General features: G+C 32.5%; 1 protein-coding gene across 4 annotated transcripts in view; it reads right to left on the bottom strand.

Annotated features, from left to right (window-relative positions):
* The window catches only part of Pkg21D (Protein kinase, cGMP-dependent at 21D), a 263,107-nt gene extending 246,250 nt beyond the window's left edge, over nt 1-16,857 (bottom strand). Inside the window, exon 1 of one of the 4 annotated variants that reach the window (XM_089089512.1) lies at nt 16,741-16,857. The gene's annotated coding sequence lies outside the window, so the exon portion shown is untranslated. Of the gene's footprint in view, nt 1-14,523; nt 14,675-16,740 lie in introns of those variants that run through there. The other 3 variants (XM_089089514.1, XM_089089515.1, XM_089089513.1) reach the window with 3 other exon arrangements.
* Between the last annotated feature and the right edge of the window lie 677 nt (nt 16,858-17,534).

Below are 17,534 nucleotides of genomic sequence, written 5' to 3'. Positions count from 1 at the left end.
TGGATTTCTTTCGTTAAAATGCAAGAGTTGGAATATTTCAGTAGTGTCTTGTTGTGCTTTACAGTGTCACAGTTAAATTCTCTTGATTTTTCAAAGTTCATTTTGAATTTCTGTCGTCAAATGCAAGAGTTGGAATATTTCAGTAGTGTCTTGTTGTGCTTTACCTTATCACAGTTACATTCTCTTGATTTTTCAAAGTACATTTTGGATTTCTTTCCTTGAAATGTAAGAGTTGGAATATTTCAGTAGTGTTTTGTCATGGTTTATCTTGTCACAGCTACATTCTCTTGATTTTTTCAAAGTTCATTTTGAATTTCTTTCGTGAAATGCAAGAGTTGGAATAATTCAGTGGTGTTTCGTCGTGGTTTACCATGTCACAGATACATTCTCTTAATTTTTCAAAGTTCATTTTGAATTTCTTTCGTTGAAATGCAAGAGTTGTATTATTTCAGTAGCGTCTTGTTGTGCTTTACCTTGTCACAGTTACATTCTCTTGATTTTTCAAAGTTCATTTTGGATTTCTTTCGTTGAAATGCAAGAGTGGGAATATTTCAGTAGTGTTTTGTTATGGTTTTCCTTGTCACCGTTACATTCTCTTGATTTTTCAAAGTTCATTTTGGATTATTTTCCTTGAAATGCAAGAGTTGGAATATTTCAGTAGTGTTTTGTCGTGGTTTACCTTGTCACAGTAATATTCTCTTGATTTTTCAAAGTTCATTTTGGATTTTTACATTCGCTTGAATTTTTAAAGTTCTTTTTGAATTTTTTTCATGAAATGCAAGAGTTGGAACATTTCAGTAGTGTCTTGTTTGTGCTTTACCTTGTCACTGTTACATTCTCTTGATTTTTCAAAGTTCATTTTGGATTTCTTTCGTTGAAATGCAAGAGTTGGAATATTTCAGTAGTGTTTTTCTGTGCTTTCCCTTATCACAATTACATTCTCTTGATTTTTCAAAGTTCATTTTGTATTTCTTTCCTTGAAATGCAAGAGTTGGAATATTTCAGTAGTGTTTTGTTGTGGTTTACCTTGTCACAGTTACGTTCTCATGATTTTTAAAACTTCATTTTTGGATTTCTTTCATTGAAATACAAGAGTTGGATTATTTCAGTAGAGTTTTGTCGTGGTTTACCTTGTCACAGTTACATTATCTTGATTTTTCAAAGTTCATTTTGAATTTCTTTCGTTGAAATGCAAGAATTGGAATATTTCAGTAGTGTTTTGTTGTGCTTTAACCTTGTCACAGTTACATTCTCTTGATTTTTCAAAGTTCATTTGAATTTCTTTCGTGAAATGCAAGAGTTGGAATATTTCAGTAGTGTTTTGTCGTGGTTTACCATGTCACAGTTACATTCTCTTGATTTTTCAAAGTTTATTTTGGATTTCTTTCGTTGAAATGCAAGAGTTGGAATATTTCAGTAGTGTTTAGTCATGGTTTACCATGTCCCAGTTACATTCTATTGATTTTTCAAAGTTCATTTTGTATTTCTTTCCTTGAAATGCAAGAGTTGGAATATTTCAGTAGTGTTTTGTTGTGGTTTACCTTGTTAGAGTTACACTCTCTGGATTTGTCAAAGTTTATTTTTGAATTTCTTTCATTGAAATTCAAGAGTTTGAACATTTCAGAAATGTTCTCTCGTGGTTTGCTATGTCAGAGTCACATTCTCTTGATTTTCCAAAGTTCATTTTTGAATTTCTTTCTTTGAAAGGCAAGAGTTTGAATATTTAAGTAGTGTTTTGTCGTGGTTTACCATGTCACAGTTACATTCTCTTAATTATTCAAAGTTCATTTTGAATTTCTTTTGTGAAATGCAAGAGTTTGAATATTTCAGTAGTGTTTTGTTAGGGTTTACCTTGTCACAGTTACATTCTCTTGATTTTTTCAAAGTTTTTCAAAGTTCATTTTGAATTTCGTTCGTGAAATGCCAGAGTTGGAATATTTCAGTAGTGTTTTGTTGTGGTTTACCTTCTCACAGTTACATTCTCTTGAATTTTTCTAAGTTTTTCAATGTTAATTTTGAATTTCTTTCGTGAAATAAAAGAGTTATAATATTTCAGTAGTGTTTTGTCATGGTTTACCTTACCACATTTACATTCTCTTTATTTTTCAAAGTTCATTTTGAATTTCTTTCATTGAAATGCAAGAGTTGGAATATTTCAGTAATGTTTCGTCGTGGTTCACCATGTCACAATTACATTCTCTTGATTTTTCAAAGTTCATTTTGGATTTCTTTCGTTGAAATGCAAGAGTTGGAATATTTCAGTAGTGTTTTGTCATGGTTTACCATGTCACAGTTACATTCTCATGATTTTTCAAAGTTCATTTTGAATTTCTTTAGTTGAAATGCAAGTTGGAATATTTAAGTAGTGTTTTGTTGTGCTTCACCTTGTCACAGTTACATTCTCTTGATTTTTTCAAAGTTCATTTTGGATTTCATTCCTTGAAATGCAAGAGTTGGAATATTTCAGTAGTGTTTTGTCGTGGTTTACCTTGTCACAATTACATTCTCTTGATTTTTCAAAGTTCATTTTGGATTTCTTTCCTTGAAATGCAAGAGTTGGAATATTTCAGTAGTGTTTTGTTATGGTTTACCTTGTCACAGTTCCATCCTCTTGATTTTTCAAAGTTCATTTTTGGATTTCTACCGTTGAAATGCAAGAGTTGGATTATTTCAGTAGTGTTTTGCTATGGTTTACCTTGTCACAGTTACATTCTTTTGATTTTTTTCAAAGTTCATTTTGGATTTCTTTCGTTGAAATGCAAGAGTTGGAATATTTCAGTAGTGTTTTGTCATGGTTTACCTTGCCACAGTTACATTCTCTTGATTTTTCAAAGTTCATTTTGAATTTCTTTCATTGAAATGTAAGAGTTGCAATACTTCAGTAGTGTTTCGTCGTGGTTTACCATCTCACAGTTACAGTCTCTTTACTTTTCAAAGTTTATGGTGTATTTACTTTATTGAAATGCCAAAATTTGAATATTCTAGTAGCCTTTTTTCATGGTTTACTATGTCACAGTTACATTCTAATGATTTTTCAAAGATCAATTTGAATTTCTTTATTTGAAATGTACGAGTTGGTATATTTCTGTAGGGTTTTGTCCTGGTTTTCATTGTCTTACTTACATTCTCTTGATGTTCCAAAATTGATTTTGGATTTCTTTACTTGAAAGGCAAGAGTTGGAATATTTCAGTAGTGTTTTGTCGTGGTTTACCTTGTCACAGTTACATTCTCATGATTTTTCAAAGTTCAAATTCAACATTATTGCACAGAAATATCAAAACCATAGGCTAGGTTATTGTTTGTACATTATTAGGTTATGGTTTGTACATTATTGCAAAGAAATATCAAAATCATAGGTTAGGTTAGGCTAGCCTACGTACGCGTGCGTACGTAGGCTAGCCTAACCTAACCTATGGTTTTGAGATTTCTGTGCAATAATGTGGAATTTGAACTTTGAAAAATCATGAGAATGTAACTGTGACAAGGTAAACCACGACAAAACACTACTGAAATATTCCAATTCTTGCATTTCAAGGAAAGAAATCTAAAATTAAATTTTAAACGTCAATAGAATGTAATTATTACAATGTAAACCAGTACAAAACACTACTGAAATATTCTAACTCTTATATTTCATATAAAGAAATTCAAATTGAACTTTTAAAAATAATTAGAATGTAACTGTGATAGAGTAAACCAGGACAAAACACTACTGGAATACTCCAACTCTTGCATTTCAACGAAAGAAATCCAAAATGAACTTTGAAAAATCAAGAGAATGTAACTGTGAGATGGTGAACCACGACAAAACACTACTGAAGTATTCCAACTCTTGCATTTCAATGAAAGAAATTCAAAATTAACTTTGAAAAATAAAGAGAATATAACTGTGTCATGGTAAACCATGACAAAACACTACTGAAATATTCCAACTCCTGCATTTCAACGAAAGAAATACAAAAGGAAAATCGAAAAAATACAATAATGTAAATTCGACAATGTAAACAAGAACAAAACACTACTGAAATAATCCAACTCTTGCATTTCAACAATAGAAATCCAAAAATGAACTTTGAAAAATCAAGAGGATGTAACTGTGACACGGTAAACCACGACAAAACACTACTGAAATATTCCAACTCTTGAATTTCAAGGAAAGAAATCCACAATGAACTTTGAAAAATCAAGAGAATGTAACTGTGACAAGGTAAACCACGACAAAACACTACTGAAATGTTCAAACTCTTGCATTTCAAGGAATGAAATCCAAAATGAACTTTGAAAAAATCAATAGAATGTAACTGTGACAAGGTAAAGCACAACAAAACACTACTTAAATATTCCAACTCTTGCATTTCAACGAAAGAAAATTCAAAATGAACTTTGAAAAATTAATAGAATGTGACTGTGACAAGGTAAACCATGACAAAACACTATTGAAATATTCGAACTCTTGCATTTCAACGAAAGAAATCCAAAATGAACTTTGAAAAATCAAGAGAATGTAAGTGTGAGAATGTAAACCACAACAAAACACAACTGAAATAATCTATCTCTTGCATTCCAATGAAAGAAATTCAAAATGAACTTTGAAAAATCATGAGAATGTAACTGTGACAAGGTAAACCACGACAAAACACTACTGAAATATTCCAACTCTTGCATTTCAACGAAAGAAATTCAAAATGGACTTTGAAAAATTAAGAGAATGTAACTGTGATAAGGTAAACCACGACAAAACACTACTAAAATAATCCAACTCTTGCATTTCAATGAAATAAATTCAAAATGAACTTTGAAAAATCATGAGAATGTAATTGTGACATGGTAAACCATGACAAAACACTACTGAAATATTCCTACTCTTGCATTTCAACGAAAGAAATCCAAAATGAACTTTGAAAAAATCAAGAGAATGTAACTGTGTGATGGTGAACCACGACAAAAAACTACTGAAATATTCCAACACTTGCATTTCAATGAAAGAAATCCAAAATGAACTTTGAAAAATCAAGAGAATGTAACTGTGACAAGGTAAACCATGACAAAACACTACTGAAATATTCCAAGTCTTGCATTTCAACGAAAGAAAATAAAAATGAACATTTAAAAAATAAAGAGAATGTACAATTGACAAGTTAAATCATGAATACAAAATTACTAAGGAGTACAGCTAGGGTATTTCAACTAACTAAACTAAATAAGGACTAAGGATTAATTTGAAAAAATAAGGATACTTTAGAATTGGCAAATTGGCTACTAACCATGAACATAAACAATATTTCAGATCGGGAATTTGACAGCATTAATTAAAAAAGAACTTTGAAAAATTAAGAGAATGTAACTGTGACATGGAAAAACCACGACAAAACACTTCTGAAATATTCCAACTCTTGCATTTCACGAAAGAAATTCAAAATGAACTTTGAAAAATCAAGAGAATGTAACCGTGACAAGGTAAACCATAACAAAACACTACTGAAATATTCCAACTCTTGCATTTCAATGAAAGAAATCCAAAAATGAAATTTTAAAAATCATGAGAATGTAAATGTGACAAGGTAAACCACTACAAAACACTACTGAAATATTCCAACTCTTGCATTTCAAGGAACAAAATCCACAATGAACTTTGAAAATTTAAGAGAATGTAACTGTGACAAGGTAAACCACGACAAAACACTACTGAAATATTCCAACTCTTGCATTTCAAGGAAAGAGATCCAAAATGAACTTTGAAAAATCAATAGAATGTAACTGGGACATGGTAAACCATGACTAAACACTACTGGAATATTCCAACTCTTGCATTTCAACGAAAGAAATTCAAAATGAACTTTGAAAAATCAACAGAATGTAACTGTGACAAGGTAAAGCACAACAAAACACTGGTGAAATATTCCAACTCTTGCATTTCAACGAAAGAAATTCAAAATGAACTTTGAAAAATCAAGAGAATGTAACGGTGACAAGGTAAACCATGACAAAACACTACTGAAATAATCCAACTCTTGTATTTCAATGAAAGAAATCCAAAAATGAAGTTTTAAAAATCATGAGAACGTAACTGTGACAAGGTAAACCACGACAAAACACTACTGAAATATTCCAACTCTTGCATTTCAAGGAAAGAAATCCAAAACGAACTTTGAAAAATCAAGACAATGTAACTGTTACAAGGTAAACCAAAACAGAACACTACTGAAATATTCCAACTCTTGCATTTCAAGGAAAGAAATTCAAAATCAACTTTGAAAAATCAAGAGAATGTAACTGTGACAAGGCAAAGCACAACAAAACACTACTGAAATATTCCAACTGTTGCATTTCAACGAAAGAAATCCAAAATGAACTTTGAAAAATCAAGAGAATGTAACAGTGACAAGGTAAAGCACAACAACACACTACTTAAATATTCCAACTCTTGCATTTCATGAAATAAATTCAAAATGAACTTTGAAAAATCAAGAGAATGTAAAAATCCAAAATGAACTTTGAAAAATAAAGAGAATGTTACTTTGACAAGGTAAACCACAACAAAACACTACTGAAGTATTCCAACTCTTGCATTTCAATGAAAGAAATCCATAATGAACTTTGAAAAATCAAGAGAATGTAACTGTGAGAAGCTAAACCATGACAAAACACTACTGAAATATTCCAACTCTTGCATTTCAACGAAAGAAATCCAAAACGAACTTTGAAAAATCAAGAGAATGTAACTGTGACAAGGTAAAGCACAACAAGACACTACTAAAATATTACAACTCTTGCATTTCATCTAAAGATATTCAAAAGGAACTTTGAAAAATTAAGAGAATGTATCTGTGACATGGTAAACCACGACGAAACACCACTTAATTATTACAAATCTTGCATTACACTAAAGAAATTCAAAATGAACTTTGAAAAATCAAGAGAATGTAACTGTCACAAGGTAAACCATGACAAAACACTACTGAAATATTCCAACTCTTGCATTTCAACGAAAGAAATCCACAACGAACTTTGAAAAATCAAGAGAATGTAACTGTGACAAGGTAAAGCATGACAAGACACTACTGAAATATTTCAACTCTGGCATTTCAATGAAAGAAATCCAAAATGAACTTTGAAAAATCAATAGAATATAACTGGGACAAGGTAAACCACGATAAAACACTACTGAAATATTCCAACTCTTGCATTTGATGAAAGAAATTCAAAATGAACTTTGAAAAATCAAGAAAATGTAACTGTGACAAGGTAAAGCCAAACGAAACACTACTGAAATATTCCAACTCTTGTATTTCAACGAAAGAAATCCAAAATGAACTTTGAAAAATCAAGAGAATGTAACTGTGACAAGGTAAAGCACAACAAAATACTGCTGAAATATTCCAACTCTTGCATTTCAACGAAAGAAATTCAAAATGAACTTTGAAAAATTAAGAGAATGTAACTGTGACATGGTAAACCACGACAGAACACTACTGAAACGAAAGAAATTCAAAATGAACTTTGAATAATTAAGAGAATGTAACATTGACATGGTAAACCACGACAAAACACTACTGAAATATTCCAACTCTTGCATTTCACTCAAGAAATTCAAAATGAACTTTGAAAAATCAAGAGAATGTAACTGTGACAAGGTAAACCATAACAAAACACTACTGAAATATTCCAACTCTTGCATTTCAAGGAAAGAAATCCAAAAATGAACTTTGAAAAATAAAGAGAATTTAACTTTGACAATTTAAACAACTACAAAACACTACTGAAATATTCCAACTCTTGCATTTCAAGGAAAGAAATCCACAATGAACTTTGAAAAATCAAGAGAGTGTAACTGTGACAAGGTAAACCACGACAAAACACTACTGAAATATTCCAACTCTTGCATTTCAAGGAAAAAAATCCAAAATGAACTTTGAAAAATCAATAGAATGTAACTGGGACAATGTAAACCACTATAAAACACTAATGAAATATTCCAACTCTTGCATTTAATGAAAGAAATTCAAAATAAACTTAGAAAAATCGAGAGAATGTAACTGTGACAAGGTAAACCACGACAAAACACTACTGAAATATTCCAACTCTTGCATTTCAAAGAAAGAAATTCAAAATGAACTTTGAAAAATTAAGAGAATGTAACTGTGACAAGGTAAACCATGACAAAACACTACTGAAATAAGCCAAAACTTGCATTTCAATGAAAGAAATTCAAAATGAACTTTGAAAAATCAAGAGAATGTAAAAATCCAAAATGAACTTTGAAAAATAAAAAAAAAGTAAAAAAAAAAATGTTGGGGGGGGGGTTGGAGGGAGGGTGGAGGGATAGGGGTTGGAAGGATGGTGGAGGGATAGGGTTGAGGGATAGGGGTAGGACTTGGGGCCCAAGTATCAGAAGAAATTGTTTGTCCAGTATGCATCTCAAATCATCGTGGTATGCATATTCTCATGATGATGTCATAAAAATGCCCCGAAACATGTCGCTTTTAATACCTATCAAAAATCCAATTGATAAATTGAATGTGCTTGAACTTGTTCCAGTTCAATGGAATGAACCTGTTACGATATTGTGAGGCTTAACATCAGTTGGGCAATGTCCCAGAAACAATTCATTGGATGTATTTCTAAAATCATAATATGTTCAAAGGCTTGTTGGTTCAGTCGATTAACGTTTCGTTCTTTTACCTTAGGAAATCACGGGTCTCACGTTCGATTCCTACATCAAACACAAATTTCATATAAATCAATGGGAAGATACTTAGAATGTAAAAAATCATATCATTGGAAAAGAAAAATATCATCATTAGAGTACAATAAAATGACATCAATAAAAAAAAACTATTTAAAAAAAAAAAGTGTAATTATGTAAATTAATGTGATTATGTAAATTATTGTAATTATGTAAATTAATTAATAACAAATTAATTTATGTAAATTAGTTCAATGTTAAATATAAGTCAACCAAGCCAAACAAATTAAATTACAAAAAGAATTTCACAATTTCAAACAAAGGAATCATCACGCACTTTGAACACAGATCGACACGAATTTTCACGGTGGTTGAATTCCGGTCATTACACTGTCTGCTTGTATTGACGGGAGCACTGTCCGCTCTCTATCGTTATAGCTATATGGGTACCACCCCGCTCTTAAGCATTATAGCTATATAGGGAGACACCCTCGTTGTAATCGTTATATACATACTACTAATAGTAACTGAAATTCTAAAAGCAACACTTTGACAGCAATAAATAAATCAAAAGAATTAGCTTTTTATATATAAAAATAAGATTCTTATATATAATATATAATATATATTTTTTATATAATAATATATATCTTTATATATAATATATATAAAGTAATAATATATATAATATATATGACAATATATAAATATTATTATATAATTATATATTTTATATAATTATATAATAATAATATATAATATATAGCTTTTTATATATAATATATAAGATTCATTAATTTAGTGTTACCATTCAAAAACTACGAGCCTGAAAAAAAGGCCCAATTTTGAAAAATGGGGGAGACACCCCCACAAAGTCAAGGAGTATTAGTGAAAATTATACCATCAGTTTCAGCGTATCAGAGTACCGAACTGTAGGAGTTTCAAGCTCCCATCAGCAAAAATGTGGAATTTTGTATTTTTGCCAGAAGAAAGATCACAGATAGGTGTTTATTTATTTATTATTATTTTTTATCCTAGAGGTGATTGTATCGAACAGTGATCCTAGATGATCAGGAGAGGGCTCATTTGATCGGAAATCAAAAGTTATAGCGCCTTTTTTAAGTGAACAAAAAATTGTTCCCAAAGTCGTTCGATCAAAATTTTGAAATATCAATTTTGTTCATGATAGGTGAAAGGTCCATTGAATATGCCTTTGGGGGTAACATGACCCCCACAGCCTCTAAGGAAAGGACTTAAAGTTAAAACATTTACCCTTTGTTTGCGTATAGTATTTTTTATTTGGAAGTATACAGACATTTTTCGAGGGGAGTTTTTCTCGTGGGGTTGGGTTTCCACGGGGAGATTTTCTGTGGGGAGGGAAGTTTCCGGAGCCGAAATTTCCAGGGAAACTTTACACTGGGGGGATTTGACAGAATTCCTATAAAAAATTCGTTTTGTTTGTCTTACTTTATCTTTGCCGACTCAATTTTGCATGTGGAGATATTCCTGGAGAATTGTCCCGGGGAAATTTTCAGCTGGGTTGGAGTTGTCTGGGGGGTTTTCCATAAGCCGTTCCTGAGATATTGCATACATGTCATTTTGACAATCCGGATACACTTAAAGTCTTTGGATTTAGTCAATATTAAATTTAAAAAAAAGTTTTTCAACTGAAAGCAAGGAGCAACATTAAAACTTAAAAAGAACAGAATTCATTCTGTATATGAGGGGATTGCCCCCCTCCTTAATATCTCGCTCTTCACGCGAAATTTTTTTTTAGTATGTTTGAGAAAAGCTTCTTATTCTAATTAAACTTTTTCTTATTCTTATTCTAATTCTAGTTAGATTGTTTTTTACGAATTGTTCCTAAGAATTGGGCAAACGATCACATTTTAGCTTAAAGAACGAGGTTTTGAGGAGGAGGGTAGCCTCTTCATTTACGGAATCATTCTGTTCGTTTTAAGTTTTAATGCGGATCCTTACTTTCAGTTGAAAAAACTTGTTTTTTTTATTTTAATCTTTAATTATTTTTCAAATAATACAGGGAAATCTGGCTCCCTCTCCATGAAAAATTCCTTACCCACACGGGAAACTCTTCCATGGAAAGTTTCTCCCTCATAAAATACACCCCCCCCCCCGGAAAATTCCGTGCTGACAGTTCTATCCTCGCTGAAAATTCACCCGTAAAATTTCTTGCGGACGATTCCGCCTGGAAAATTATCCTTAGCATACTTTCATTTGAAAATAACTTCAATTTTTAATTTTTTCCACGGAATTTTTCCTTACGTGGAAAGTTCTTCTCGGAAACCAACCCTCTCCCCAGTGGGAAGTTGCTCCGCGGACATGGAGAATTCCTCTCACAGAAAATTCCCTCCTGGAATTTCTCCCACACAAAATCAAGGAAAGTTGAGGGAGATTTAAAACTAAATCAAAAGATATTATGTGTTGTCAGATTATTAAAAAGGAGTATGTGCAATATCTAATATAGGACGAGCTCATGGTATTCTGTTGAAATCGTCGATGTATATTGAGGAGAGTATTAAATTAAATCAAAAGACACTATTTTCACCTTTGCTGTCTAATCTGTAATATCTCAGAAATAACTAAGGTTAATTGTAATATTAACAATAATTATAATAATAACTTCTATAGCTCTAAAAGCCCCAGGGTGATGACAACACAAAACAAAAAGATCAATTCTAAATAAACCACAGGATATAACAAAGCCATTACACAAATTACAAAGATCTATTTCTATGCTTAATTTATATTAAATTGAAATTTTCAAGAAACGGTAAAGGGGATGTTGAACTGAATAAAAAGGCACTTTGTGCCTCCCTGGTTGTCAAGAATGCGAATCTATAATATCTTAGGAATGGGCAAGGGAGTTAAGCTGAGCTTTAAGGGAATGTTTAGGAGGATTTTGAACTAAATCAAAAAACACTATGTGAAACCAGGTTTTCAAAAGGGCGTATCTGCAATACGTCTAAGGCATTGAGTTGAAACTTTCAGGGAATGCTGGGAGGCTGTTGAATTAATCAAAAGACACCATAGGCATACACGTGGTCAAAAAGACGTGTCTGCAACATCTCAGGAACAGATAAGGGTATTTTTGATAAATTAAAGAAAGAAAAACAAGCAAAAATGGGGTTTTTATAGGCCAAATGAAAATACTGAAAAAACAAAGTGAATATTTCGAGATTACAAACGTCTCTCTTCTTCAGTGCGAAAAGTAGCGATGTATCCAAGGATAATGCCGAAGAGAAAAAAAAACAACAACAAAAAACAAAAACGCAAAATCAATATGAAAAGAACCAAAAAAAAACAAAGAAAAAACCAAAAACTTAAAAGATGAATAAAATTCGATAAAAGCGAAAGATTAAAAGAATTAAAACCAAATACCTAACAGCCATAAAAACGAGTTATTCGCCAATATCCGCGATTTGCACAAAATCCAAAAAAATATGAACTGCCATCGACGGATACTAGCGAACAACTAACAAAGAAAAGGAAGCAATTCGTTCGCTCAAAAACAAAACGAACCAGCAATTAAATAAGTTGGAGAACTATGTCATTTGATTTCGGATTTTAATTAATGCATTTCTTGCAGACACCCTTTGAGACCTAGGGGGTTGTTCACGTGTTTGATTAGATGACTGGGAAAGTGGTTCAAGGTTTATTTCAGGGATTACTAAAGTATCGGCTTATCTTTTGAGAAAACCGAAATATGACTCGTTTATTCTTAAATCACTGGAATCTCTGTTTAAAGCTAGACCTAATTGTTGGTATTTATAAATTTCAACAGCTTCTCTGTAGTGCTGGACAATACCTTTGTCATGCGAAATAAGACTAGCTTGATTAAACAAAATAGTATGGTCTGGTTTTTCAAAAATGTGCTCTGCAAGGGCAGAGTCAAAATTTTCTGTTTTTTCCGCTTTTTAAGTGTATTATTAATTGAACTAGAGTGCTGAGTTAATCTATCCGTTAACTCAGCACTCTAGTTATATAGCACTCTAGTCTATATATATATATATATATATATATATATATATATATATATATATATATATATATATATATATATATATATATATATATATATATATATATATATATATATATATATATATATATATATATATATATATATATATATATATATATATATATATATATATATATATATATATATATATATATTTTATATATATATATATATATATATATATATATATATATATATATATATATATAATGGATCAGGATTATATTCTGCCTGGTTTTCGGGTTTTTAACAAATTCCGATCCACGTTGTCCTCCAAAAGATAGTTCTTTGCGTACGTGCCAAGTGGAAGCTCTTATATCCCAAGTTCTGAACATGCAAGCCTTCCGTTGAGCAGGATTAGAATCCGACGAAGACGAGTTTTCCTAGCCTATATCGTATTAATGTGCTTCTTTGCTTAAAAAAAAAAAAAAAAAATCAGAACGGTTGAAGCAAAAAATATGTTAATTTCCCTTTTTTGCAAGGGTACTACAATTGAAATGTTAAGCACCCAAATCTTGGAATAAAAGTATGGTAAATCAGCACATGGTTAAAATTTTGACTGCGAATTTTCTTATGAATAAAATCAAACAAATTTTACCATACTGGTAATCATTGCTAATTTTTAATAACTTAAATTCATAGAGGCCGACGTTTGAAATTTAAAGTTATTAGGTCACCCCCCCAGGGGATAACTCATAGAATGAGGTTTTTTTGGCCTAACATAGCTTAGTAATAGTAATCAAAATTATTTAGTTTGATTTAACATGTTTTGTAAAGTTTTTGGCTTGAAAAGGCTTGCCTTCGTTGAACGTCAGTACTCATAACTTTTGATTGGAGCATTTTCCGTTGTTTTACATGACCGACTTCTTTTCCTTCGAGGATTTCGAGGATCCCAGGCTTAATTATAGGGAAGGGACTGGAATAGGGATGCGACGGTAGTGACTATTATATTCGTAAGAAGTGTGGAATGGGGAATCGAATAGTATTCTTCTTCTAGATCTTGACTACAGTCAGAGGAATGATCGTATCATTAAAGTATTAGGTAATGGTGCGTTATATGGTCACTTTTATATATTTTACAAGGAAACCAGTCACGAAAAACCCGCCAGAAGGGTTAATTGCAAGAGACCGCTATAGAGAAATCCAATGCAAAGCGTGGTTTTCACTGCGTTTACGATATTTAAACTGTTGTTTTTTAGGGGGGGGGACCTAGGTTAGGTTAGTTTACGTATTAAATATATGCTATGCTTTACCCAACATCCCATCCATCCCCAATGTGCAAATATATAGCCCAAATTTGTTTATAAACTATTATATTTTCATCCCGTTTTATTTTATTTCACTAGTATTAATCAAACTTGACTTTTTACAAGTGACCATACAATGCACAAGTACAAAATATTAATTACTAAAGGTTAAGGGATCCAAAGGTATACCCTTTCGCAGTATTGCTTTTTTTAAGCGCAGAATTGCTTCTCAGGGGGGGGGGTAAATAAAAAACCTCAAGAAACGCATAGAAAATTTGTTTACGTCCATTTTTGTTACGTTTTTACGAGTCAGACAAACATTTCGGGGGGGGGGGTGCAAACCGGGTACCCCCCCCCCCCCGGGATAAGGCCTTGGCGACCTTTCCTTCGACCTGAATTTTTTTGGTCATAGCTCTATAATATCAAAACGGCTTAAATTATTTCAATTAGTTGCATACCTGCCTCATTTATCTTAAACAACATTTCATTCGTCAAGGAGTAGGAAACCTGCTCGGTGAAAATCTTAAAAAAGCATATTCATACACACCTTTCAAAGCATTGAAACTATCCACAACGGGAGCAGAATAAAAACTAATTCCAAGGTGCAACTAATAGCCAAGTACTTTCATTGCAGTAAATAAATTTAAAACCCGAGTTGTAAGAAGCATACTCCCAGCAATCAGTGCTTCCGATATGTTCATCACAGGAAGAACTATTTAAAGTGATCCTTTTTGTTAGTAGCATACAATGTAAAAATGTTCTTAGCAATTTCTCTTTTGGATCAATAATTAAGAAACCTTTAAAAGTTGTTGATTTCAAATCAGACACAACTTTCAAGAGACATTGCCAGAACGTTTTATTTATATCAGATGTATTTTAGGCAAAAGGAAGAGATCAAAAAACAAATGTTTACTTAAATCCTTCATCACCCTAATTTTTCTTTCGCTTTCAGTAAATGAATAACAGGAAAGAATTATTGGCATCAAGGAATACTATAATAAGATATTTGGAAAAATGTAGAAGGCTTAAATTCAAGATTCTGCCAGAATTGGTTACTGTATTTGGCAATACACTTACTTATTTTGACTCAATTCAATGTGGTATGAAATAGCTTTAAAGCGACCTTTTTAAAATCAAGTAATTATCCATAGGGTACTCCAGTGTCTATCTTATCGTAAGCTAAGCCACACTGACAAATCGGTCCCTCCAAGCCTTTAAAAGTGATAACGGAAAAGCAATGTAGTGAGCAAACCATAATAATTATGTTATTAGACCATAATATATTGAGTTATTTTTGTGAGCCCAAATGTGAATTAATACGCATGGAAATACTATAAAACTATTTTTTTTATGCCCTTTTTAAACTATGGATCAACTATTACTACTACTAACGACTTACTGCAGCACCAAGTCGCCTGAGGCCAACATAGCCACGGACGCTCCCCCTCCATCCCAATGTATTCAAAAGCTCCCTCTTTATACCGTCCAAAAAGTTCCTATTTCCCTTAAATCTTTCCTTACTACATCCTCCCACCACATTTGGGTTAGACTTGCTTTTGGTTTGGCCCTAGACGGTTGGCCGACAGGGACAATATTTTTCAATCTGTCATCCTTCATCCGCAAAACATTTCATAACCAAGGCTGTACCCAGAGGAGGGATTAGGGGGGGGGGTTTGACCCCCCCCCCCTGTTTGACGGGCAAAATGTTTATTTGACTAGTAAAAATGTAACAAAAATGAATATAAACAAATTTTGTTAGCATTTTGTGAGTTTTTTTTGTGTACCCCCCCCCCCCCCAAAAAAAAAAATAATCTTTGAGTAAAACCCCCTCCGAAAAATGCTGGGTAAGGCCTTGGCATAGCCATTTGATCCTTTCTGTCATTATAGCCCTAGAAAGCGGACTTGACCACATTTTTCGTGCAGCTTATTGTTTGAGATACGATAAGTCAGTCGGGTACCTACGGATCAGTCCACCCCTTAAAGTTAGAACCTTCTATCAATATGTCTATTTTACTATTCCCTCATATCAGTCTTCTTGCTCCCCTTATCATCCCCGTATCCCGGGCTCTCAGGATATCCAAAATTACCTGTGCTTCTCATTTTCGATGATGAAATAGAAGAAAGAGCTGAAACGGAATTTTTTATATACTAAATTTGTACGGACTCCTTTGTAAAAATAAATGACTGTCTATAATAGCAAAAAAACACCCAAACTGTATTTTTCCGTTTTTCTACTTTCATGAAGTAGAGGTTTTGTCTTCAGGCCACGATTTGCCAATAGGCCCACTAGGGCCGGGTCTAAGGGTGCACAATGTCAGGGGCGCAAAAAATCATCACTGAGTCATTTTTTTTTCTTAACAAAAAACTTAGCTGATGTGATTTATCGCCAAAGTACCAGGTTTGCACCGCCGCCGCGCTGCCTATTCTCAGATAAATGATTTTGAAACAAAACAGGAATTCCGAGAGCACTTACAAACTTTCAGATGTTTCCCAAGAATGGCAACTGAGAGTTCGGTATCACCTCTTCATTACTTTTGACTCATCAGATGCGATCTGTTCAGTGCTTCCACTATTCGAATTTTGGGGATTTCTTCGAAATTCTTGCAAAAACGGAGCGGCAAAATCGCATGGGCCAAGGAGCTTTAAATCTAGCCCTGTTTATCGTGCAATAAAATAGTTTTTGAATTCCCACCACTAATTTGTTTTTATCCATATATACAATTAGGAGCACCTTCATTTTATAAAGAAGTGGAAGAGAACATACTTGTGAAAGTAATTTTCAGAAATTTGACTAGCACGTGGTTTTGAATCCCTTTATTTCTATTCCTTGCACGAAAGCGGCAAATGGTTCTTAAACAATACTGTTCACCTAACAGAGCATAAGCCTTTATCAGGTTTTTTGTTTCTATCTCTTTCTCTCCTAAGTATACATGACCATTGAATATTAATCTTGATGCATTTTGTGATAAAATGGATTATACGAATATTCTTAGTCAAATCTACAGGCTAAAGCTTATGAAAATAATTATAAAACAAACAAACAAAACCAAAGTCTCTTGACTATAGATTAAAATCAAGTTAAATTTTTTTTTTAACTGATAGTATAGAGCAACATTAAAACACAAAAATAACAGAAACTATTGCGTATATGAAGGTAATCGCACACTCCTCAGTACTTCGTTCTTGATGCTAAGGTTTGAGCTTTTGTTCCGATTGTTTAAGAATGACTCCTGAAACACAAGGGCCGTTTAATGAGAATAATAAGTTTTTTTTTAAGTTATAAAAAAAACTTCTATGTAAAGCGTAAAGAGTGAGGTACTTAAAAGGTAGCAGCCCCGCTCATATACGTAATAATTTCTGTTCTTTTTAAGTTTTAATGTTCCTCCTAAGTTTATGTTGAAAAAAGTTTTTTTTTTAATTTTATTTCTGACCTTTTTTTTAGATAATCCCGGGAAATCGGGCTCCCCTCCATGGAAAATCTTCCCCCACGAAACACTCCTCCATGAACAGATCTTCCCGTATAAGCCCCCTCCCCTCGCCAGAACCTTCCTCCGCGGC

This window comes from Artemia sp. Qi Xiang Cuo, chromosome 5, assembly GCF_049724085.1.
Source record: "Artemia sp. Qi Xiang Cuo chromosome 5, ASM4972408v1, whole genome shotgun sequence".
Classification (NCBI taxonomy): Eukaryota; Metazoa; Arthropoda; class Branchiopoda; order Anostraca; family Artemiidae; genus Artemia; species Artemia sp. Qi Xiang Cuo.
Note: the sequence above shows the minus strand (reverse complement) of the source record. Positions and strands in the feature narration are given on the sequence as shown.